At 38.3% G+C, this 26,981-nt stretch overlaps 1 pseudogene; it reads left to right on the top strand.

The window, feature by feature from the left end:
- The first annotated feature begins 11,071 nt into the window (after positions 1-11,071).
- Positions 11,072-11,504, top strand: LOC136149678 (peptidyl-prolyl cis-trans isomerase A pseudogene; annotated as a pseudogene).
- The last annotated feature ends 15,477 nt before the right edge of the window (positions 11,505-26,981 follow it).

Below are 26,981 nucleotides of genomic sequence, written 5' to 3'. Positions count from 1 at the left end.
TGGAGAGGGTGTGGAGAAAAGGGAACCCTCTTACACTCTTGGTTGGAATGCAAACTAGTATAGCCACTATGGAGAACAGTGTGGAGATTCCTTAAAAAACTGGAATTAGAACTGCCATATGACCCAGCAATCCCATTCCTGGGCATATACACCAAGGAAACCAGATCTGAAAGAGACACATGTACCCTAATGTTCATCACAGCACTGTTTATAATAACCAGGACATGGAAGCAACCTAGATGCCCATCAGCAGATGAATGGATAAGGAAGCTATGGTACATATACACCATGGAATATTACTCAACCATTAAAAAGAATTCATTTGAATCTGTTCTAATGAGATGGATGAAACTGGAGCCCATTATACAAAGTGAAATAAGCCAGAAAGATAAAGACCAATACAGTATACTAACACATATATATGGAATTTAAAAAGATGGTAACGATAACCCTATATGCAAAATAGAAAAAGAGACACAGATGTACAGAACAGACTTTTAGACTCTGTGGGAGTAGGCGAGGGTGGGATGTTCAGAGAGAACAGCATTGAAACAAGTATACTATCAAGAGTGAAACAGATCACCAGCCCAGGTTGGATGCATGAGATGGGTGCTCAGGGCTGGTGCACTGGGAAGACCCAGCGGGATGGGATGGAGAGGGAGGCGAGAGGGGGGATCGGGATGGGGAACACATGTTAATCCATAGCTGATTCATGTCAATGTATGACAAAAACCACTACAATATTGTAAAGTAATTAGCCTCCAATGAATAAAAATAAATGGGGGAAAAAAATATAGTAGAAAGTCAGGGGAACAGCAAAATTGAATTTGGCATGTGATTTTATAATTTAAAATAATTAAAGACCCTGAAATGACTTGATCTATGATGATTTTATAGATTCTTATCAGATCATTATTGAATATAAGATGAATCCATGTTGCATTAAAACATAAACACATCAATGCAGTGACTATGACATCTTTTCATCTTCTGATTTTGTCTTTTGAGTCTAGAAATTCAAATGATTATTGAATGGAATTGGTAGGAGAATTTTCATACAAGGGAAGAATTATTTTCCTTTGTCTCTCTCTAAGGGTGGTGTCTCGCCTTTATCATGCCAAGAAAAATAAAGTTTAAATATTGGATCAAAATCAGAAAAGAAGTGATTTAATACTGGTTTAATGCCCTTTGAGCAAGAAGAATTCATAGACCAGTCCCACATTGCTATGGAGCCAAAGTGAAGCTAGCGATAGAGATGTTTGAAGAGTCTGCTGTGTACCCAGGAGTTTGAGGGCCCAAACGAACACAAATAGTAGTCACTGGGGAAATCTGAAGGTGAGAGACTGGCTGAATCATCCCTTGTCTATACATTTAGAAGAGGGCTATTATTAATACATAGTGATAGATGATCACTCCTAGATAGAATCTGGAGAGACTGTGCTTCAGGATTTGGAAGAATAAGGAGGTATGAGTGTCCTAGGGGCCAAGTAACCATGTTGTGTTGGGCTTCTACCAAAGAGCACGCTTTGCTGAAATAGAGCAAGCAAGTTGTAAGAGGTTGTAGGGGTTTCTGCTGCAGGCAAAAGTTTTAGAGGGTCCAGCTGCAGCCCTATCAGGGGCCTGTGCATGAGAGATGTGCCTATAGGGCCCTTTGGAGAAGCCACTGATAAACCCGCAGAAGAGCCAATATCTGGATGCCTGCCATGAGACAGTGCATGTACAACCACAAGAGAAATAAACAACAAAATAAAAACTCTTTCCTACGGTCTAGAACCCTCCTTTTGTCCTGACTTCAGAGGAGCCAGAAACAGGGGGAGGAGATGTGAAAGTTCCAGAGGAATAGTGACACAACAGTTTATGCCAATTTTTACCTCTGTTACTCTAGCATTCTAAGATATTGCCTTAACACAAGAGGGAAGTGTTGCATGTCATAAAAGATATGGATATGGATATAAGGCTCTGAGAATGCAGAGGTGAGATTACAAGCTACTCACTCCTTGTTGGAGTCCTCTTTTGTGACTTTAATAGAAACACTGAGAAATAAATTGTGAGGGTACATGACTTGGTGTTCAACAGCCCATTCCCTGTTAGATTGAATGTCATCTAATTGGCAAAGCGGGCATTAACACAACTGGAGCACTGGAGGAAAGTGTGGTCGATACTAGACAACTCTAGATATTGATTTTAGATTACAAAATCATTAATCAATTGTACTATACACCTAGCTTTATTGAGTATTTCCCAAAAAGCATGTGGAGAAATAGGAAGTCAGTGACAACCATTATATAATACTTTGAAGGGGTGATAATGTTGTCATTAACTGCCATAGCGGCATCTTTTATTCTTCAAATCCATCCACACTCAGGTAGCTTATTTTTCTTCAGATTGCTGATATTCAGTGAGGTCAAGCAACAAAAGTAGTTCACTTTTTTTGGAACTTTAAACTTCCAACTGTAGAGGAGGTATTTGTCCTTTTCAGTTAATACTAAATGGTAATTATGATTGTATATTCAGCAACAGATCAGATACTTATTTCTTAAGTGCATTCCATCCACAGACATCTATTCATCAAACATTTGATAAGAACTTACACTATTCTTCAGTTCTGCTGACAATCAGGTACTCTGTGCAGGTTAGAGTCTCCATATGACTTCAAAGGACTCCAGCCTAATTGGAAAGTCTAACAAGGAAATTGTAAGTATGATATATTGTGTTGAGTGGTATATAAAGATAAATTAACAATACTCAACATGTGCCAATGACTTTCGATATATCTGTGAGTTGGTGACATCAAGTTGTCTATCAAGGATTCATACTCTTCTTCCAAAGAAAAGAGTTACTGCTGGGAAGAAGCTCCCCACACAGCTACTACCTTTCCCAGCCACAGTCAGATGTAAAGAGGACCATGTACTATGGCCAATGGAATGTGGGCAGAAGTGATGTTTTCTAAATTTCTCCATTAACCCTTCTTCTCCCCAGGCATATATCCCAGCACTGTCACCTGAAGTAAATAGATAATAGATCACCCAAGAGAAACTTAAAGTTACATGCTGATGATGGCAGAGACTCCATCACCTGGGCCCCTGAATTACTGTGTAGAACAAAGTCGACCCTCTCTCATTTATAGAGTGAAAAATAAACTGTGTTGTAAAACAACTGAGATTTGGGTATTTGTTGGCTAAGCAGCTACTTTGCTGTTACTAATATATCCAAAATACTCACTACAAATGTCTGATGTGATTAATCCTTTAAATCAACCATAGCAAACTTAGGAAATGATTACTGCTATTATCCATGTTTTGTCAACGAGGAAACAGAGGTCCAGTTTCCTCTGCTCACGTTCACAGAGGTAGTAAGTAGTGAAGGTGCTTTATTAGTGAGGAAAAATAAAGGATAGAGTCATTATGGGCCCTGACCTTGAAGAGGTTTCAATCTCAAGGTTCAGATGATATAGATGTGAAATTTCCTAAATAGAAAAAAATCAAAAGCCTGAACAAGAAACCTAAAATCTCATCTGCATATTTCCAGAATGAATCTCCCTAAGTAATTAGAAAATGCAGTAATAATCCAATGATAGAAAGCTAAAATGATTTAAAATTATATGGCTTGGAAAAATTAATTCAGAAGAAATTAATGGTAGAAAGACATATACATTTGGCTTAACAGAATATAAATTTAAAATTTAAAGCAATATAATTTTTATGCTAAGAGTGAGTTTAAAATCAGAAGTGTTTTATAATCAGTTTTAAATTTAATTTTATTCTTATAAAGTATTTTAAGCTAATTAAACCAACTATTGAAAATTAAAATTTTTATGGGTGTTTATCTACACAATTTTTATTTATAGATGCTTGTCTGACTTATTCAAAACAAGGGGGAAGAATTTGAGGCAACTTATAAAAAAGTGAACAATTGAATAATATAAAACCTTGAAATAAGTGAGATAATTGGTGAGAAAAAGCAATGAAATTTAAAAAAATGTCAAAGATAAGACTGATGCAAAATTTGTAACAGATAATACATTTTCACAAAAGGACATGCATATTTATATCTGGTTTTCTGAGCAAAGAATAGTGAAAATATTATGATTAATTACTAGATTTACAATATTGTCAAGAGGAAGTCCAGCCTTTCCTGTTTGAGCATGAATGGAATTTATTCTGCATCCTCACACAGAAGAAGCTTTGTAACATAACAAAGTATAAAGCTTCAATACCAGTATAAGAGACATGCAGCTGCAAGATTCATGCAGCTGTTTCTTATATAACACCCTTCAATACTAACCTTAGTGTCATTCCAAACCTAGCTCAGTAAAGACAGTTTATAAAGAGTCAAAATAATGCAGTCTAGGTACACAGTTCTCTAACTGCCTGAGCTGACCTTTAATTATTCCAGCCCATCTACTTACTGGGAGACAATATAACCCACTTGGATAATAAACTAGATCAGCCTGAAAGCATTGACAGAAGCACATAGTTACTGAGTATTTACCGTAAACAGGTGAGAACATTGATTGTAGGAGGAATGGGGATTACAACCCCTAAGAGGAGAAATTAGGACCCATATTAAGCAAAAAAGAAGAAAGAAAAAGAATGAAGCAAAGCTCCATTGAAACAGAATTTGTGTAAAGATAAGCATGTAATAATAGTTAACAATAAAAAGTCATCATTATCTTTAGATTCTCTTTTTATACAAAGTATGAACTACTGGAACATCAAAGCACATGTTTTATTTTTTTTTCTTTTTTAAACTTTTTCTTTTGCATTGGGGTATAGTCAATTAACAATGCTGTGATAGTTTCAGGTGAAGGGACTCAGCCATACATATATATGTACCCATTCTCCCCCAAACTCCCCTCCCATGCAGACAAGGTATACATTTTCGATTATTATTTGGGCTTCCCAGGTGGCCCCGTGGTAAAGAATCTGCCTCCTAAATCAGAAGACACAGAAGACGTGGTTTGTCCCTGGGTCAGAAAGCTCCCCTGGAGAAGGAAATGGCAGCCCACTCCAGTATTCTTGCCTGGGAAATCCCATGGACAGAGGAACCTGGCAGGCTACCGTCCATGGGATTGCAAAAAGTCACATACAACTAAACATACACGCACACAATTACTGAATAAGGATTCTCTGTCCTACTCTAGTCCTTCCCTGCAACTAGTGATATATACACTTACCCCTTATACAGCAAGGGGTAAGGATATAATGACACATCTAAGTGCTGTTAACTGAGCCATGTATGGTCTTACCCTCATTTGTACGTACACCTGCTTGCCCTGTTATTCCAAGAGCAGGAATAAAGTTGCCTAGCCCCAGAGAACACTCTGGTAGAAACTCCAAATGGGAGCTGCCTAGGAAGAGAGGGCAATGTGAGCAAGTGGCTGGTGAATGTGGAAATGTGTCAAATTATGTGTATCTACTGACTCATTTTAAAATATTTTTGCTCCCTAAACCCATGGCCCTAGGCCTTGCTTTTTAAGAGGTTTTAGCACCCCCAAAGAGGCATCCTAACAAGGTATCCAGAAAGTGACAACGTAAAGGTTTCATTGCAACAGAAATAGACCTTAATTCCGATGGAGAGATAGGATCTTGATAGTCTATGGAGCTGGAACAGTGTTTTGAGAGCCTAGGAAACTTTCTATAAAACTTTCTATAAAAAGTGCCTGTTGTTCAGGCACTCAGTAGTATCTGACTCTTTGTGATCCCATGGACAGTAGCCAGTCTTCCCTTTCCTTCGCTATCTCCCGGAGTTTGCTCACACTCATATCTATTGTATTGATGATGCCATCCCACCGTCTCATCCTCTGTCACCCCCTTCTCCTTCTGCACTCAGTCTTTCCCAACATCAGGGTCTTTTCCAGTTAGTCAACTCCTTGTATCAGGTGGCCAAAGCATTGGAGTTTCAGCTTCAACATCAATCCTTTCAAAGAAAATTCAGGATTGATTTCCTTTAGGATTGACTGGTTTGATCTCTTTGCTGTCCAAGGGACTCCCAAGAGTCTTCTCCAGCCCCACAATTTGAAAGTATCTGCCTTCTTTATGGTCCGAATCTCAAACCTGTACATGACTACTGAAAAAACCAAAGTTTTGACTATACAGACATTTGTCAGCAAAATGATGTCTCTGTTTTTTGATATACTACCTAGGTTTGTCATAGCTTTCCTTCCAAGGAGTGTCTTTAATTTTGTGACTGCAATCACTGTCTGCAGTGATTTTGGAGCTGAAGAAAATAAAATCTGTCACTGTTTCCACTTTTTCCCCATGTATCTGCCATGAAATGACAGGACTGGAATCCATGATCTTCATTTTTTGAATGTTGAGTTTTAAGCCAGCTTTTCACTCTCCTCTTTCACCTTCATCAAGAGGCCTTTTAGTTCCTCTTCACTTTTGGCCATTAGAGTGGTGTCATCTGCATATTTGAGGTTGTTGATATTTCTCCCCACAATCTTGATTCCAGCTTGGGATTCATCCAGCAGTTAAATAAACTGAGTGAAAATATACCACCTTGAGGTACTCCTTTCCCAATTTTGAACCAGTCTGTTGTTCCGTGTCCAATTAAAACTGTTGCTTCTTGACCTGCATACAGGTTTCTCAGGAAACTGGTAAGGCAGTCTGGTATTTCCATCTTTTTAAGAACTTTCCATGGTTTGTTGTGATTCACAGTCAAAGTCTTTAGCATAGTGAATGAAGCAGATGCATATGTTTTTCTGAAATTCTGGTACATTCTCTATGATCCAGCAGATGTTGGCAATTTGATCTCAGGTTCCTCTATCTTTTCTAAATCCAGTTTGTACATCTGTAAGTTCCAGGTTCACATACTGCTGAAGCCTAGCTTGAGAGTAACAGCAAAGATAAATAGAAGACTAACCAGTGCTTAGATCACTCAGAAAAGAAGGTTAAGATTGATTGGTAGGAAAACAATCCATTTTCTAGGATGGCTAAAGGCATTTCTGAATCAATGAACAAGGAGGTAAGCTGTATGCACTAACCATTTACTCATTCATTTATTCAGCACATTTATTGAACATCTGCTTTATTCCAGAAACTATTGTGACTCTAATTCTTTACAGAATTAAAAACTATGTTTTAAATTTCCTTTTCCTGTTCACTATCAGAGTATTTAAATTTGAGATACTTAAAGATATTGCTTTCTTTTGTCATTTTTAATAGACCTTTGTTCCACAGAAGAATTCTAATTGCATTTTTTTTGCTTAGCTTACTACTGCAATTTTTCTCCACAATCAGAAAGTGGTAGTGATGGTTTGCCATTTAATACAGAAGGGTAAATATTAAGATGGCATTATGACAGAACCAGGAGATATTGTGAACTTTGACCTTGGAAAACAGTTTTTAAGGAAGACTGGCATTGCCTCTGGATGGGATAATTGAACATGACTTCAAGTGGCCACACAAGACCATTTTACAGTGGTAGGATAGAGCATCCTCTGAGCTCTATAATCACAAGGAAGGGAACTGTATGACCTGCAGGGAGCAGGTGGGATGCAATGAATGAGAAGCTTCAAAAAATATTTCTAAGAGACTAATTACCCAAAAAGTATTCTGTGACAGGCAAATCATGTGCTTTAAGCTAAAATAATATTTATGCCTTTGGCACAAGTGATTGGATTAGGAAGAATTTCCCAATTTATGATCACCTGAAAAAAATGGTCCACTTTGGATGGTAGTTACCCAGCCCAACTGAACTAGGACGATTAAAGGTGAAAGGTAGAAAGCAAAGCAGACATCCCCGAAGGGATTTCAAGAGCCATTATGAGAACAGTTAAGCACCGGAACAGAGACATTTCTGTACCCTCACTTTGTGCAGATAAAGTGCTACAACTCTCACAAACCAAAGAGGCAAACAAATACCATGGTGTTCGGAAGTCAAGTGTTTTGAAACCTTTTATCCAGAGAATTAGGTGGCATAATGGAGTAAACTCTAGACTTGGTGTTAGAAAACATGGGTTGGAGAACTATTTAAGTTATACACTAAGTGTGTGATGTCATCCCAATGTGTATACTGAATATTTTACTCATTAGGAAAATATTGATAGCTGATGGTGAATGGTGAACAGTGTTCAGTGACAAGTCCATGGTCTCCAAAGGAGAAGATTTAACTCTGGGACCAAAGACACAATCTCAGTCACTCAGAGCTTTGTGCAGCAAAGATTTTTATTTAAAGTGACAGGGCAGAGAAAGCTTTTCTTCTCTGATTGCTGTGGTGAGGACTTCCAAAACTATACTGATTAATAGTGGTGAAAGTGGGCACCCTTGTCTTATTCCTGATCTAGAGAAAATGCTTTCAGTTTTTCACCATTGAGAATAATGTTTGCTGTGAGTCTGTCATATATGGGCTTTATTATGTTGAGGTAGATTTCTTCAATGACCACTTTCTGGAGAGTGTTTTTCAAAACTGGGTGCTGTAAAGAAGATGTACAACTTGAGAGTTGTGAGTTAAGTTTTATTTGGGGCAAAATGAGGACTGCAGCCTGGGAGGCAGCATCTCAGATAGCTCTGAGGGATACCTCTGCTCCAAAGCGGCAGTGGGGGAAAGTCAATATATATAAGGTTTTGGTGAAGGGGGAGTTCAGTGCCATGAAACACTCATTTTACAAAAGGTTTTTCTTAGTCATGAGGGTCTGATGTCACCAGGAAGGGATTTAGTGCTTCCCTAGATATGAGGAGATGCAAGGATTGAGATCATAAAATCTGTTCCTAAAAGCATCTAACTATCTAAAGACCTGTCCCACCAGATTCCCTGGAGCAGAGTGCCTCACTCCACCCTGAACTCCCTCAGGGGTCGCTGAAGGTCAACAGCTATATCAGCGTTCGGTTTAATCTCCATAGAGATGGATGGCAAATGCCTTTGTTGTTCAGTCATTAGCAATGTTCTTGGTAAATGCTAGTTTGTCGTTGACAGTGTTGAATTTTGTTGAAAGCTTTTTCTGCATCTATAGAGATTATCATATGCTTTTTATCTTTCAATTTGTTATTAATAATATGGTATATCACATTGATTTGCATTGAAGAATCCTTGCAACCCTGGAATAAACCCCACTTAATCACAGTATATGATCCTTTTAATGTGTTGTTGGATTCTGTGAGCTAATATTTTGTTGAGGATTTTTACATTTATGTTCATCAATGATATTGGCCTGTAATTTTCCTTTTTGGTGTGACACATTTGTCTGGTTTTGGTATTGGGGTGATCGTACCCTGTAGAATCCCAAAACTCTTGACTTTCATCCCCACATACTGCTCTAGCCCAGATCAGAGTTCAGATGGTGAAAGAGAAAGAGCACAGAATAGACCTTGGACAGATGTTGAGCACTGGCTTGGTGTCAGACATTGTGGTTGGGCCTCCAGAAATATGCGGCAGTGAGTAAGCATTCTGCTTCTCCACACAGAGCTTCTAGAAGCGTGTGTGTGTGTGTGTGTGTGTGTGTGTGTGTGCGCGCGTGCACGGACACACAGGTGCTATGTATGTGAGAGAAGAGAAAACCTCCTCAACTTCTTTATAAATAGGACTAGAGATAGTTAGATCCAGGGATATAATCAATGATGCATCTCTAAAGTCTGAACATTCAGCAATTACATACTGAGAAAAAATTACTGAAAATTCTCTAGTTTTAGTACTCAGAATTCTTTAAAAAAAGAAATTGTAAAAAAAACAAGTATAGGGTATACATAGCACAGAATGCAGAAAAGAATCAATGGAAAATATAAATGAAAATAATTTTTTAAATGCTATCCAAATAGAACCAAGAGAGACATTGCTCTTTGCTGTTTCCTACTTTTAGTTCAACCAGTTCCTATGTAAGAACAGAATAAAAGTTCATCCTAGAACCAATGTTTGTAATATTTTTGGTTGTTTCCTATATAAGTGTGTGTAGATTAAGTAACCAGGGCTTCCCAGGTGGCACTAGTCGTAAAGAACCCACGCGCCAATGCAGGAGACATAAGAGACACAGGTTCGATTCTCAGGTCAGGAAGATACCCCAGAGGAGGCATAGCAACCCACTCTGTTATAGCCACGCATTCCAGGAAACAAACTCACTCAGAAGGACAACGCAGATAGTGGAGTGCAGTTTAATACACCGGCGGACCCAAGGCAGAGTCTCCTCTTAGCCAAGGATCCCGACCAGCATTTGTGAAAATCTTTTATACCTCATGTGTACGTGTCCAAACCCACCAGCCCAAATCCCTTGAGGCTTACAAAGGAAGGGTAAATTCAATCACAATAACCCCATCATTCACGTGTTGTGTGTTCAAACAGTTAATAACCAATAAGCCTGTGGTTACATTCCGATAGATACTGTCCGGAGGCAGGGGTGATTAGTGTCCGTTTTCTCTTAGGCAATGAGTAACCTGGATGTGGTCTTCAAGATTCCCCTGCCCAGAGGGGGTCTTATCCTTCCATTGTCATTCCCCCAGGCGCTAAGCACAGAGTTCAGAGTCCATTGGAGAGGAGGCCGCACACGATCAGCACGAACAGGCCTGAGATGGAGTCTAGGCCCTATGAATTCCTTCTTCAACTCCAGTATTCTTGTCTAGAGAATCCCATGGACAAGGAGCCCAGGTGGGCTACAGTCCATAAGGTCACAAAGAGTCTGACATAACTGAAGCAACTTAGCATGCACGCACGAAAACTGCATATATTTCTCATCCCATTCAGTAATTCTTCGTCAATCCTTTGCTCTGTTTTAAAATACTGAGATAATTACTGTTTCAATTTCATATAGGTATATACATATATATATATAACTATTTTACAAAAATTTAACGTATGTGAGATAGATGCCAAATGAAAAACTGGCAAAACCCCAAATCCATTAAATTTTGCAGAATTTTACCTTAACTCTGCCTGTTCTTGTTTGGCTGCAAAAGGAATTTGCAAAATTTTAAGAAGCACTTCAGTAGGAAAAATCTGATTCAGTATCAGAAGATCTAGGCTCAAATTCAAGTCCTTCTGTTTATGAGTCTTACAGTGTAGAACCTTTCACTTGAACTTTAAATCTTGTTTATAAAAATTAAGTACCCCAAAAACTTGTTTATTCAAAAATTGCTGATGATTTATTACGTGCCAGTCCTGCTTTCGCAGAATAATTCTGGGATTTATGTGCCAGGGTGGTGACTTCATATGCCATAAAGACACTGGTGGCAAGTCCATCTATGGGGAGAATTTTGTTGATGAGAGTTTCATCCCGAAGCATATGGGTCCTGGCATCTTGTCCATGGCAAACATTGGCCCCAACACAAATGATTCCCATTTTTTCATCTGCACTGCCAAGACTGTGTCATTGGATGGCCAGCATGTGGTCTTTGGCAAGGTGAGGGAGGGCATGAACATTGTGGGTGACATGGAGCTCTTTGGGTCCTGGAATGGCAAGATCAGCAAGATCACCATTGCTGACTGTGGACAAATCTCATAAATTTGACCTGTGTTTAACTTCACCACCAGACCGGTCCTTCTGTAGCTGAGGAGAGCACCCTTTCACCCCCATCTGCTCGAAATATCCTATAATCTTTGTGTTCTCACTGCAGTCCTTTGAGTTTCATATTTTCCTCATCCCCTTCTAAGTTTAACTGGGTTGCAAAGTTAAATGTATGATTATGAAATAAAAACCAAAGAACAGCAACAAAAAATGAGAACAGCAAGGACTGTGGTTCCTACTGTTTAACTAGTGCACTTTGTTTTTTAATATGTAAAATATTCTATGATCTAGAGAATTCAGAACATAATCAAAAATGCAGAATGCTAAGGCATGTAAAAGGAAACAAAACCAGATATATTGAGGCAATTCTCACATAGTGTCTCAGTTACCCACAGACATTTGATGCTTCTCCCTGTGCCTAATTATAGCCCAAACCAGTTCCTTTCGTGAACCTTCCTCCTCAATCCTCCTCAACAGCAGCATGGAGCATGGATTGCGAGGGGTCAACTTTGAACTTAGAGACAAAAGTTATTAGAAGGATGTATATCTCTGTACCCTGCAAATAGGAATAACATATGCTTCACATTGACCTAGAACACATTAAAATCAGTACACACTATTAACAGAACAAGGTAAAGAAACTAAAATATTTCACAGCAAAAAAAAAAAAAAAAAAGACATAAAATGACCATATAAATAATGCAGGAAGTCTGAAATAAAAACAAAATTGCCAACCAAAAAATCAATCATTTAAAAATAGAAAAGACTTTTTGAAATAACAGTTGGGCAAGAGAAGAAAATAAAGCTGATTTTACAAGACAATATATATAGCAACAGTGAAGAGAATAGTTTATGGTAAAACTTATGGGATATGGACTAATTTTTTGTGGTGAAATTTTATACTATAATTGATGTCATCATTAAATAAGAGATAAAAATAAATCAAGCATTCAGCGCAGTAATTTATAAAAAACTAACATCAAATTAGACAAAGAATGGCAAGAAGAAAGAAATAATAAAGAAATGCTATAAGGAGAATATAATCCCCAAAAGTAGTATGAAAAGAAATGTTACCATTAATGTAGAGGATATTTTAAATGGTTGGATAGTCTATAATTCTGTGCTTATATTTGAAAATTACAATAAAATGACTATTTTCTAAGCAAGCAAAAATGACCAAAATTGTCCCAAGAAGGGTAAGAGAATAAAAAAATGAATGAAGAAGGAATTGAGAAATAAAATCAAAAATCAATTCCAGTTCCAAATATTGTTATAAGTGATTCCTCGCAAAATTTTAATTAACAGATAATTCAAATGCCACCTAAACTATTGTAGTGAAAAGAAAAAAGATATAACTCTGCAATTCGTCATACAAAGCTGGCAGATCTTGACAGCAAGATGTAAGATAGCACAAAGAGAACTAAAGTTTAGGCCAGGGGCGTCCCTGATGGCTCAGACAGTAAAGAATCCACCTGCAACATGGGAGACCTAGGTTGGGTTGGGTGGATCCCCTGGAGGCAGGCATGGCAACCCACTCCAATATTCTTGCCTGCAGCATCTCATGGACAGAGCCACCACGGGATAACAAAGAGTCGGACATGACTGAGCAACTAAGCACATAACTAAAAGTACTGATGGAAAAATTCTAGATAATAGTAAATTCAATCCATAAACAATTAAAAGTATAATGTGACTCAGTTAGCTTTGTAATTGGAAAAAATTTTAAACTAATTCATCATATCAGTAGGTCAAAATAGATAAATCATGTGATTATCTTGATACTGAAAAGATAACTTATAAAACTTAATATCTACTTTTAATCACCTTCGTACCTTAATCATGTAGAGTGTGAAATAATAAACTGATAATAAATGTCATTTTCAATTGTAAAATTCTAAAGTCATTCTCATTATAGTGATAAGATAACATTGCATGTGAATATTACCACTATGGTCTTCCCTGGTGACTCAGATGATAAAAAATCTGCCTGCAATGCAGGAGACTTGGGTTTGATCCCTGGCTCAGGAAGATCCCCTGGAGAAAGGAATGGCTACCCACTCCAGTATTCTTGCCTGAGAATTCCACGGACAGAGGGGCCCCATTTCAGTTCAGTTCAGTTCAGTCACTCAGTCATGTCCGACTCTTTGTGACTCCATGGACCACAGCACACCAGGCCTCCCTGTCCATTGCCAACTTCCAGAGTTTACTCAAACTCATGTTCATTGAGTCAGTGATGCCATCCAACCATCTAATCCTCTGTCATCCCCTTATCTACCTGCCTTCAATCTTTCCCAGCATCAGGGTCTTTTCAAAGGAGACAGTATTTTGCATCAGGTGGCCAAAGTATTGGAGTTTCAGCTTCAGCACCAGTCCCTCCAATGAACATTCACGACTGATTTCCTTTTGGATGGACTGATTGGATCTCATTGAAGTCCAAGGGATTCTCAAGAGTCGTCTCCAACACCACAGTTCATAAAAGCATCAATTTTTTCGGCACTCTGCTTTCTTTATAGTCCAACTCTCACATCCACACATGACTACTGGAAAAACCATAGCTTTGACTGGATGGATCTTTGTTGGCAAAGTAATATCTCTGCTTTTTAATATGCTGTCTGGGTTGGTCATAACTTTTCTTCCAAGGAGCAAGTGTCTTTTAATTTCATGGCTGCAATCACCATCTGCAGTGATTTTGGAGCACAAAAATAGTCTGTCACTGTTTCCACTATTTCCCCATCTATTTGCCATGAAGTGATGGGACCAGATGCCATGATCTTTTTCTGAATGTTGAGTTTTAAGCCAACTTTTCCACTCTCCTCTTTCACTTTCATCAAGAGGCTCTTTAGTTCTTCTTCACTTTCTGCCATAAGGGTTGTGTCATCTGCATATCTGAGTTTATTGATATTTCTCCCGGCAATCTTGAGTCAGCTTGTGCTTCCTCCAGCCCAGCATTTCTCATGATGTACTCTGAAAATAAGTTAAATAAGCAGGGTGACAATATACAGCCTTGACGTACTCCTTTCCCTATTTGGAGCCAGTCTGTTATTCCATGTCCAGTTTTAACTGTTGCTAACAGAGGAGCCTGCTGGGCTACTTACTATTGAAACTGTTGTTAAACAGAAAAATGATATTTATTTATACAAAAAATATACAGACATGAGAAAGAACTGGGTAAAGGTATTGTTTTCAATATTATTATTGAATATATTATATTCAGTATTATTACCTGTAAAAATCTAAAATAATCCATTAGACTAAAAGGAGCATTCTATTCCATTCTATTCTCGCAATCTATTCAAACTAAAAGGAGCGTTCTTTCAGTTGTCATGTTGTTGTAATTGTCCTTCAGTCATGTAGTCATATCCAACTCTTTGCGACCTCAAGGACTGCAGCACGTCAGGCTTCCCTGTCCTTCACTATCACCAGAGCTTGCTCAAACTCATGTCCATCAAGTCTGTGATGCCATCCAACCATCTCATCCTCTGTCGCCCCCTTCTCCTCCTGCCCTCAATCTTTCCCAGCATCAGGGTTTTTCCAATGAACCTGTTCACATCAGGTGGCCTGAGTATTGGAGCTTCAGCTTCACCATCAGTCCTTTCAGTGAATATTCAGGGTTGATTTCCTTTAGGATTGACTGGTTTGATCTCCTTCTTGTCCAAGGATCTCTCAAGAGTCTTCTCTTCTGAAACTGTATAGCCATGTTAATTAAAGCTCCAATGCTATTTGGGGAGAGAACTTAAAATAATTGCAAAGTTTATCAGGAAGAATAAATGCCCACACTGCTTTAAATCTTTCTGTGGTAAAATATCTAGTAATGTTCATAAGCCACCCTCTTCTCCTTTTATGCATGTACCAGTATTATACTTTCCCGCCCAAAGCAGTTAAACTGGGTCAGTTCTGGCCAGTGGCTAGTTCTGGCCAATGTGTTGTGAGAGAAGGCAATGTGTCATTTCTAGACATATTATCATATTATCAGTTTGTAAGAATTTAATTGCCAGTGTGAGAACTTCCAGCTCTCTTTCCCTTCACAGGAATTATGGAGGAGAATTTGTGCTGAGAGCGGTCTAGATTGCTGAATGTTTACATAGAGGACAGCTTTCCTGAAGAGACATCTGAACCCACAGTAGACTTCTATGACCTTTGTTGCATGAGGCCAGTGAGAATGGAGGTTGTTGATACAGCAGAACCCTGCCTGTGCGAACTGATGAACTGCCATGTAGGAATAGAAAAATATTAATAGAACTGTTATAAATGAATGGAAAAGATATGCCTAAAAGGCTGGCATGGGATCATAAAAATGAGCAAAGGATATTGCAATAGCAATTTACAAAGAAGAAAACATAAATGGTCAATAAATATATGAAAAAATAATATATTTCACTACCAGTTGAGAAAGTGTAGATTTAAAATGTGACACTATTTCACACATTTATTTAACTGGATGAAATTAATAAAATTCATGAAATTAACTTTTGGAAACAATATGGGAAAATAGAAACATATATTGCTTTTTATACAGTATTGTATAAGTACAAAGATATATTGTACTTTTATACAATCAATTTAATTTTGGTCCATCCAATAAAATTGAAAATTAATAAAATACTAACCCTAACTCATAAATTCCATTTTAAGCTCTCTAAAGATTATTTTACACATTCAAGGAGATATGTACATGTATGTTCATTGCAATGTTATTGCTATTAGTAAAAAGAGGGAACAGTCTATTCCTTAGGTTTAAAAATAGACTGATTTAGCCCTTAAATCGATCTCTATGTACATATCCCATTACGATAAAGCTAGCTCACAAATCTAATGTTGAGTGGAATAGAAGTACACAAACATTCATGCACACACACACAGAGAACCCAATTTCTTATTATTAAAGACAAAGCTATGAACTAATGCAGACAGATCTGTTACTGTGGCAACAGCAACCACACCTGCTTTGCTCGAACTCAACAAAAGTAGAAAATCCTTGAAATTTCTTCCTCATTATCTTCCCTGAAAGCATTTCCTGATAGCTGATGAATCATGAATAGCACTATTTGATTGCCATAGAGTTTTACAGAGTATGGAGAAAGCAATTTGTTTTTGTCCTTTCAAGGTTATGTTTTAAATAAAAATGTCAGGAATAGCTGAGGGATAATGATGGGGCTGATTTATGTCAGTCCGTCAAGTAAGTGAACAAATCCCCAGTAAAAAGGAAATGATGGTATATAGATTGAGACGTTATGTTAGATACTAGCCATGTATTTGGAAATATTTGTGGATACGTACACAAATGCAAATGTAGATGTTTAGATAGATAGGTAGATATTCTTGTTGTTTATAAAAGATAGCTTTTTGGAACGATTGATCTTCCCCCCTCCTTAAATAACCCAACAAAAAGCATGTGAACATAGTTGTGCCCATAGTCCAGAATTTGAGGGAGAGAAGGAGACTTGCCTCTGAGATATTCTGGTGTACTCTTTCTCAAACACAGTACATATAATGTTATAACACATGATTTTTGTTCATATGTGAATATTTCATTTTAATAATTAAATACTTTTTATCAGTTGATTCTTTGTGGCAAATATATTTTCTTACTATCTACCATTTTATAAGTTAATTTTTGAATAAGTTATTTAAGTTTAAAATGGATTGATCTGCACAATCTGCTTAATTTTTCTGTGAACCTAAGACTGTATGAAAATTAAAAGCAAGTAACTATGGTTTGGTTGAAGGGAAAATATTAATAATAAAAGTATAGGTGATCCATAGTTATGACAAACATGGTAAGGCAAAAGACAAACTACAATAGATTGGGAAACTACTACGCGTTCTATAACTGGGAATTTTATCTACCTATCACATTGCCTTCATTTGTCACTGCGGTGAATATTTGTAACTTTGTCTTCTAAGGTAAATCTACATACCCATCCTTATTGATGCACAGTAGCCAGGATTATCTGCTTTCTCCCAAAAACCTTAACATTATGTTTACATTTCAGATAAGGCCAACTCAAGAGGCAGACATCACACCAGTAATTTAACAAGGAAATTTTAATATAAAAATTTAATATAAAGAGTAAAGAATGGTTAACACTAAAAGCAGTCAGAGAGAATTCTATGGCATAGAGCAATTGAAGTTGTAATTGCAGCAAGCAGCACTGTTTCTAGGGCTCTGGGGAAATAAACAAGGACGGAATACAGAAACTTGTCGGAGTCCTTTCCACAAACTGAATTCAAATCTCTAAGGAAAGGTATGGCTGCTGCAGGAGCGCACAGCCAGTTGTGGAGAAGCCGCTTGCCGATGGGCAGCCCTACAGCTAGACTAGAGGCCAGCCAGCTGCCGATGGAAGAAAAAACTGCTGGAGAGTGACGGCTGCAACCAGACCGTGAGGCTGCAGAGGTGAGCACGGCTCCCACCATTATCTGCACACACACCAACGCGGTGGCTGTCGCAGCAGACTGAAAGAAGGAAAACCTCTTCCTGCCCTGGACTTGCAGAACTGCGCCAGCACACTTTATTATCAGAACTACATTGTGCCAGCGGGGAAGAAGAAACGTCTACAGGAACCAGCTCCAGAATCCAAGGCACAGTGAAGAAGAGTATATTCCAGACTAAGATGCAATAAATCCACAACTGGTACAGTCATTTAAACTTGTGATTCATGAAGGCACACTTCCAAATAGATGAGAACACGCTGTGAGAAAACTCCTTATGTGCAATGGAAGTCTAGCCTAAGGTTTTAAGTCTGAATGAGTTTTTCAAAATGAGAAAAATATGAGAATTTGTCTGTAAAATCTTCTATTTAAAATATCCACTTCTTGACCTAGAGTGTATCATACTGAGTGGAGTAAGTCAGACAGAAAAGGAGAAATGCAGTATGATATCCCTGATATGTGGGATCTAAGAAGACGTGATACAAATGAACTTACTTATAAGACAGAAACAGGCTCCCAGACTTAGAGGAGAATTTATTGTTGCTAGGGGGAAGGGATAGTTAGGGAGTTTGGGATGGACATGTACACAGTGCTCTACTTAAAATGGATAACCAACGAGGACCCTCTGTATAACACATGGAACTCTGCTCAATGTTATGTGCGAGCCTGGAAGGGAAGGGAGTTTGGGGGAGAATAGATTCATGTGTATTTATGGCTGAGTCCTTCTCTATTCACCTGAAATTATTACCACTTTGTTTGTTAATCAGCTATACCACAACACAAAATAAAGAGTTTCAAAAAATACCCACTCCTTGTCAACATTTTCTTAAGGAAAGCAGAAAATCTAGGAGCATTTTAAAAATTAATTCCATAAAGCTTAGAAACATTTTTATGGCAAATATACTACATACAAAATCAAAAAATAAAAGACAAATGGGAAAATACTGTGTTACATATGAAAGGCAAAGAATAATTTTTATTAATTTACAAAGAGATCCTTCAAATTGATTAGGAAAGAATAAATAAAACAATAAAAATGAACAAATGTATCTGAAGAAACAATCATAGAAAATGAAATGCAAGAGCCCAATATGAAAATAGAATCAAGCAGAATAACTGACAAAACACAAAATAAACACACATTTTTAAAAGGCAAAATTTTTCCTTCCAACTGAAAAATTTTAACATTTCATGAAACAGGGAAATAACAAGTCTACTCAGGCATTGTTGAAAGGTTTAACTTGCAACAATTTTTAAATAGCCTTGTGGCAGTATATATTAAAATTTATAATGCAGACATCATTTAACCAAGCAATCCTACCTCCAGGAATTCATTTTAAAAATAAAATATAGACATATGAATGTTTATAAAGACATCATTTTATTAGCAAAAAACCTGGGAAAATTGGAACTTCTCTCAATGTGAGAATGTTTGAGGAAATGATACACATTCCTAGTATGGAATACAATGTACTTATTTTAAAAACTGAGTTATATCTTTGAGTGTTGACTTGAAAATGTATTCATGAAATAGAGTGAAGTGAAAAAAATCCAGAATAACACACATTGTGATCTTGCTTTTAAAATAAAATTATATGTGTATGTAATTGGTATAATCTTGCATAAATAAATAAAATATATAGAATGACAACTTTATTTTTAACAGTGGGTACATTGAAAAGAGCAGAATTGGAGCTTGAGAAAAAACACTATTAATTTTTTTAAAGCTTTTAATTTTGTATTGGAATATAGCCGATTAACAAGCAATGTAGTGATAGTTTCAGGTGAGCAGCAAAGGGAGTCAGTCATTCACATACAAGCATCCATTCTTCCCCAAACGCCTCTCCCATCCAGCCTGCCACATAACATTGAGCAGAGTTCCATGTGCCATATAGGAGATCCTTGTTGGTGATCCATTTTAAATACAGCAGTGTGTAATGTCCATTCTAAGCTCCCTAACTACCCCTTCCCCCATCCATCCCCCCAGCAACTATAAGCTTGTTCCCTAAGTTTGTGAATCTGTTTCTGTTTTATAGAAAGTTCACGTGTATCATTTCTTTTTAGATTCCACATACAATGGATGTCATATGATACTTCCCTTTCTCAAAACACTATTAATCTTACTCTAAATACTTTCATAATGTTTAAATTATTGCATCAGGTATATATTATTTGTATCTATTTTTATTCTTCTTTTCCAATATGGTTTGTCGCAGGAGACTGAACATACTTCCCTGTACTATACAACGGGATCTTGTTGTTTATCCACTCTGTATACAGTTTGCATCTTTTATTTGTATTTAAGTGACTAATATTTAGATATGAAAAGTGAAAAAAGTGAAAGTGAAAGTTGCTAAGTCGTGTGTGACTCTTTGCAACCCCATGGGCTACAGCCCACCAGGCTCCTCTGTCCACTGACTTCTCCAGGAAAGAGTACTACAGTGGGTAGCCATTTCCTTCTCCAGGGGATCTTCCCTATCCAGGGATTGAACCCAGGCCTTCTGCACTGCAGGCAGATTCTTTCATCTGAACCACAAGGGTAGCTCCATATTAAGACACATGCTTGCTTGAAAACTGGTTTACAAAGTTCTAATCTTCTTTTTATTTATGGCTAAGGAAAATTGAGCAAATTTGGCTTGAAAAATAATTCAAAATATTACACTTGGTGATATGTAAGGTCTCTTCTTTTCCAGTATTATATAAGGTGTGTGGGAGACGTGTTGTCAGATGGAAGAAGGGAGTTTAGCTGTCTTAGGGAGGAGGAGAAGTGGGCTGTGGAAAGGTTTAAAGGATGGATACAAATGAGCAAAGCTGAAGGACAGTTTTCTAAGCAGAAGTGGAGTAGGCAGTGAGTTCTATTTTCATGTTCTTCATTCACAAGAAATAGTATCATCAAGAAAAAAAAATGCAAACCACCTTCACCCTTCAGAGTATAGCAGAAGGATCAGAGAACACCATCTGCTACATGCACTGTCACAGGAAATGAATTTCCTAAGGTAGAAGCAAGTTCAGATTTCTACTTCAAACTTAAAAATCAGAGGAAATTCTAGAAATAAGTGATCAAGGTACCTAAACACGGTATAAGTAAAGTCCAACAAAGCTATAAACAGCTATGAGAGAGTTAGCCTAAAGAGAAGAGGACCCTTCTGGACATCCTATGAAAAATTAAAATGTAATTGATTGTTTACAACAATGTCTAAGGTGGGAACATGCCTTTGGAAAAAAAAGTGTGGGGGGTGTGCTGAAGGCTACACATTGATTAACCATTTTGTAGTCAATAAACTAGATTTCATTGAAGATACATGATAACTTTAGAATACATGATATTATACCTCCATTCTATAAATAAGCTTAGGGAGGGAACTGACTTGTTCTTTTTGCAATGTTAGTAAGTGGAAAAGCCAAAACCCAGACCCAGTTCAGACACCAACTTGCATATTACAATGTCTTCCAAGTTGGCTTAATTCACAGAAGGAAGTTAGTGAACTGTCAATTTCAAACTCAACATATTAACTGCATGCCAACTGTTTCTAGAAGAACCATTTGCTTTGGAGAATCTGAAAAAATAGACAGGTGATATGGAGGTTCCTTTAGGAAGGTTAGTATGTTTGGGGGGTTTAACTCATGTAGGTGACTGGCTTCCCGAAGTGTAGCATACAAATGCCTATAGGATCCAGCCTGCCAATGTAAATGAAAACAAGTGAGCCCGGGAGGGACTGTGCAGTTAATCCGGCCCAGGGTAAAGTAAACAGGGCTTTCACAGAGACACCAGCTTATATAAGGGATGATTATCCCCATCACTTCTCCACCTAACAGCTCAATTTGGTCTATTCTTAAACTCAGTAGGAGTGAATGGTGCTTCACAGTAGATTACTTCAAATGTAATTCCATGTTCCCACCATTAACGCATATGATTGAAATTATTGACTCTATCTAATCAGGAACTAGTAAATATTCACCATTATAGGTTTGGCTATGTTCCATTTAGTGCCTTTTTCAGCCATCTCTCAACTGTGGTTTGCCATCATTTCTGAAGGGACATTTTATATATGGGTACATATATATATGTGTGTACATATATATGTGTGTGTGTGTGTGTGTGTGTGTACTATATATATATATATATACATCTAGCCACTGGGTACCTCAGCAGCTTTAATCACACATAATCTTTACAGGCAACATCTTAACTGCACTCAGCTTTCTCCTGGAGCACAGATATGACATTACATTGATGAAATTCTCTTCCAAGATGACTCATTTATATTTGGTAAATACAAATACTCATAAAAGAGCTCAAAAAGGCGGGGATGAGCTGTTGCCTCAAACATGGTTCAAAGCCTCAATTAAATTCCTGAAAATTATTTGGTAAATCAAATGCCACTCCATCCCTGACACTGTCAATAAACAGCTATGGACTCTCAGCCTCTACAACTATAAAACAAGCCCAACATCTTTCAGGCTTTAGAGGGTTCTAGAAGCAGCATACAAATTTTTACTTAAACCCATTTACGTCATTATTTGTAAATCTTCCCATTCTAAACAGGGTCACCTCCAAAGAAAGTCTGTAGAATCTTTCCAAATTACAAAACAGTAGGTACCCTCCCTTAAGGTTCTACAGAGACGCCTTCATTCTAAAGACTTTAGTAAACTCCTTTCATGTATGTGTCCCAGAGTTTCTGGACCACCTAAGATGGCCGTAAGCTCTCCATGGGATTCTTATATAAGAAGCTGCCCTTCTCCTGGGTCCCGGGCTCTATGCCACTAGGTGGTAATTGCTGGCTACATACTGGGCTCTCTCAGGAACAGAGATCCCTTAGCCTGAGACCCTCTACATGAAGCTTCCGGTCATGCCCAGGGCCATGGAAGTGGCACCTGCAAGCATCGCTTAGCCAGGGAAGCCTCCTTGCTAAGGGCTAGACCCAAATCTGGGCTCTCTGCTGTACCTCTCCTAACCAGAGGGACTGGCCTCACCCCTCCATGGTCCCTGCTAAATACTATAGTCTTAAAGGAGTTCACCCCTCTCTCAGATCCCTTGGCAACAACCTCAGCAGCCCCCTGAGATCAGCTGAATGATCTCACATGCTTCAGAAAGGCAGTGCCTTGGCCACACATGACAGAGGGCCTCTTCCCTTAACCAGGGAATTCCTGATGGGACCATGTCTCGGAAAATTTTGCTCTATCTCAAGCAGGTATCTGAGCATTGGCTGCCTTGACCAAATATTGGCCCATCTGCACATTTTTATAGAATTTTAGGCCATTGCCAATGGCCAGTCTGTTCCCTCAAGGACTCCAGTTTCATAATTATGTGGTCGTTTGACATTATCTCTTAGCTTACTGACACTCTATTTTTTGTTTCGTCTTTTTCCTCTGTTGTGTTCTATTCTGGATATTCTTTCAAGTTTACTAATCTATTCCTCTGCTCCATTTAATCTTCTCTTAAACCCACCCAGTATGTATTTCAACTCAGTCATTTTATTTTTCATCTTCCAAAAGATATTTATACATATTAATCCAAAGATTATCATATATATAATTAAAAGCCCTTTTAATAAAACACTGTGGAGCCCAAACAAAATACGTTGAACTTCATGCACTGGGAATAAAACATCTGGGAATAAAACAGGGTTTAAAATCAGACAAAGAAGGGATTCAAATTCCAAATTCAATGCCCAATAGCTGTGTGGATCTTGATGAAGTATTTCAATTATTAAAATGTATTTTAACTTAGATTTCAACTGAAATGTTGTGGAACAGTGTCTGGTACTGCGTTGCCCAGAGTGAGAATTTTTAGAGTGATGCATGTCAATTTGATCCACAGAACATAAGGAATCGAAGCTGCAGCTCTGTTCAGCCGCTGAGCATAGCTTCCAGTCACACATGCACGGCCACGGAGCCTGTCCGACAGGCCCACTTGGGCAGAAGTTCAACCTGCAGCCCTGCCCAAAGGTTGAGCTTAGCCACTGGCCCAGCACAACCAGGGAACCTGAACGGTGACCCTGCAAAACCACAGAGCCCGTCCCACAGCACCCCTGGATGGCTGAAAACTGTCTGTGCCTTGCCCGAGAGCCCAGCCTGTGACCTCACCTAGCAGCGGGACACAGCCAGCAGCCTGCCTGCTCACAGTGGCCCTTCCAACAGTGAAGCCATTTTAAAACCTGATTTTAAAATGGACAAACGACTTGAACAGACCATTTTCCAAAGAGAATATGCAAATGGCCAAAAGGTACACAACTACAATAATTACCAGGGAAACAGAAATGAAAGCTCCAGTGAGATATCACCTCCTAGTTGTTAAACCATCTATTATCCAAAAGAAAGAGATAAATGCTGACAAGGATGTGGAGAAAAGGGAAACTTTGTACGCTGTTGGTGGGAATGTACATTGACACAGCCACTATGGAAAACAATTTGGAGGTTCCTCAAAATATTAAAAATAGAATTTACCATATGATCCCACAATGCTACTTTTGGATATATATCTGAAGGAAATGAAACCACTATCTCAGAAAGATATCAGTACTCTCATTTTCTTCGCAGGATTATTTACAATACCCAAGACATGGAAACAAACTTATTGCCCATGGATGGATGAATGGATAAAGAAAAAACAGTGAGTGTGTGTATACATATATATGGAATGTTATTCAGCCACTGAAAGAAAAGTCTGCCCTTGTGACAGTACAGGTGAAAGAAACCATTGAGTAAAACAAGTCAGAGAAAGACAAACACTGTGTGATCACACTTATATGTTAAATCTAAAATTAAAAAAAAAAACAAACTCATGAATACAGGCAGACCACAAAGATGGCATCCATCAGCCTCTGTCTTTTTGGAGAGTATTTCAGTAGATCCCTGGATGTGTGTTAAATCAGATGCCTGCCTCTCAGGCCAATACTCTTAAGAAGAGCCTCTTCCGTAGAGACTGGGCCTTTTTCAGATAGCTGCCTCTGTGCTGGGCCTGAGGGTGGCTGAGTCCATGCAAAGCCTGTAAGGATTATTTCTCAGTTTGCTATAGTCTAGTTGGCTTCAGAGCTAGATGCTTTGGGGGCTCCTGTCTGAAGTGCACGTTTTAAAGGCTAGATGTGGGGGTGAAAACCCTTCACTCCTTCCAGAGCAGCCCAGGATTTGGGGTTCTCTCCAATCATGGGTTACCCTGCCGGGGGTCAGGCTTCTGGGGAGATTTGTGTTTCAGTCTTTCCTGCCTTCTTGGATGTGGGTTTTTCTTGTTCACCCAAAATGTAGGAGTTGCTTAGCTAGTTTATCTTCCCGCCCCCCACCACAAAAGACATTTTTCCATATATACCTGTATGAGGAGGTGGGTTTAGTCTCCTTCTTTATGGCCGACTTGAAACTGTTCATTCTTAGTGTGGTGTATAATTGCCTAACTTTGGTCAAATTTCTCTTGGTCTTAGGGAAACTTTTGTGGAATGTACAGTAGGTTTCTATCTATACTTCTTGTTTCAGGGCACTAAGCTCTGATTCTTGGTTTATATGTTTGGTTAAAATATGGTCTTTAAAGACTGACTGTGAATCAAATAATTTCTAAGGGGAATTTTATTTTTTTTCCAACATGACCTGCAAAATTCAGGCTACAGTTTCAGGAAGCTGCTGGTCTATGCTCTACAAGCTGAGCACTGAAATTGGGACTGTTTTTGAGGATAATTTCCATTTGGATAACTTCCTCTGAAAGATTAGGATTTTCTGTGCACTTAAGTCACTGTGCTAGAAAATGAAAAACAGGCTGCTTTTTCCTTCTCTTTTACATTTCTCATTTGTTTGTGTGTTTGCTTATTTATTTGTTTGTGTGTTTGCTTATTTGAGACTTTTTTTTAAAGGAAGATCAGTTTCCTCCAGAAAATTAAGCTGAATATGAACTTCCTATTTTGTTGTATACTAAAACTTTCTGTGTACCTTCATAAACCGCCCCCCCCCCCCCAGGCAACATGCCCGGGAAGCAATTGTTAAATCACTTCATAACAGTATCAGTGGAATACACATAATTTTCTGCTCGGTCTTGAGAGACATACATGAAGTAGAAATTAATTTTGTCCATCTTCAAGGAGCTTATAATCTATTTATCCATTCCATAAACACAGTCAAAACTATTTTTGATAGATTACCATGTTCTAAGTTATAACTGGCTGGGGAGGTAGGCCATCCAAATGAAACTTTTATTCTACTAGAAACAAAAAATATAGTACTGCAATGCTAACAATAGCACTTTTATTTCAAAATGTTATTTAAAGGAGCATGTTTGTATCAAATAAGTGATAAGATCTTAAGGTCTATGGGAGTGCAGATGCAAGAAATGTCTGAAGAAACTAGGTGAATCAAGGAAGAATTCATTGTGCAGACAGTATTTCAGCTGGCAAGTAAGGAGTTTAATTTGACATCATAAGTTTCTTGGCATCTGTCACCTCCCAGTCCAAATCTTTACATAAACTCCTTTCATCCTGGAGAAATCACTGAACTCTATGCCTCTCTGTTTTTACCTCATCCCACGTCATAAGTTCTGACCTCCAAGAACACTATTCCTAGAATAGTAATAGTTGACCCTGAAGAGACCTTTGGAACATGCAAGAGACAAAAGACCCACTCTTCACACTGAAGCAGGAACAGGCACCCAGAGGCCGGTCCCCTCATTCCCCTCCATCGGTAGTAGCAGTGTTAGTTGCTCAGTCATGTCCAACTCTTTGCAACCCCATGGACTGTAGCTCACTAGGCTCCTCTGTCCAAGGGATTCTCCAGGCAAGAACACTGGAGTTGGTGGCCATTCCCTTCTCCAGGGGATCCTCTTGACCCAGGGATCAAACCCAGGTCTCCTACATTACAGGCAGAATCTTTACCATTTGAGCCACCAGGGAAGCCCTTCCCCCCTGCAGCAAAAAAATCACGATACCTCAAGCAGAACATATCATCTGTTTTAAACTACTGCTCCAGTTTAACTCACTCCCCAAGTTCACCAGATAGATTAATGGTTAACTTCCAGTGCTCAGACTGCTAATTAGTGATGTATCCTAGGTGAGAGCTTCCAGTCTGGTACTTCTGTTATTATCCACAGTTCATCATCAAAATAAGCATTACCTCTAATTTGCCTCAGAACCAATTAAATAAT

The sequence above is a fragment of the Muntiacus reevesi genome, chromosome 18, assembly GCF_963930625.1.
Source record: "Muntiacus reevesi chromosome 18, mMunRee1.1, whole genome shotgun sequence".
Taxonomy (NCBI): domain Eukaryota; kingdom Metazoa; phylum Chordata; class Mammalia; order Artiodactyla; family Cervidae; genus Muntiacus; species Muntiacus reevesi.
This window is presented reverse-complemented; position numbering and strand designations above follow the sequence as displayed.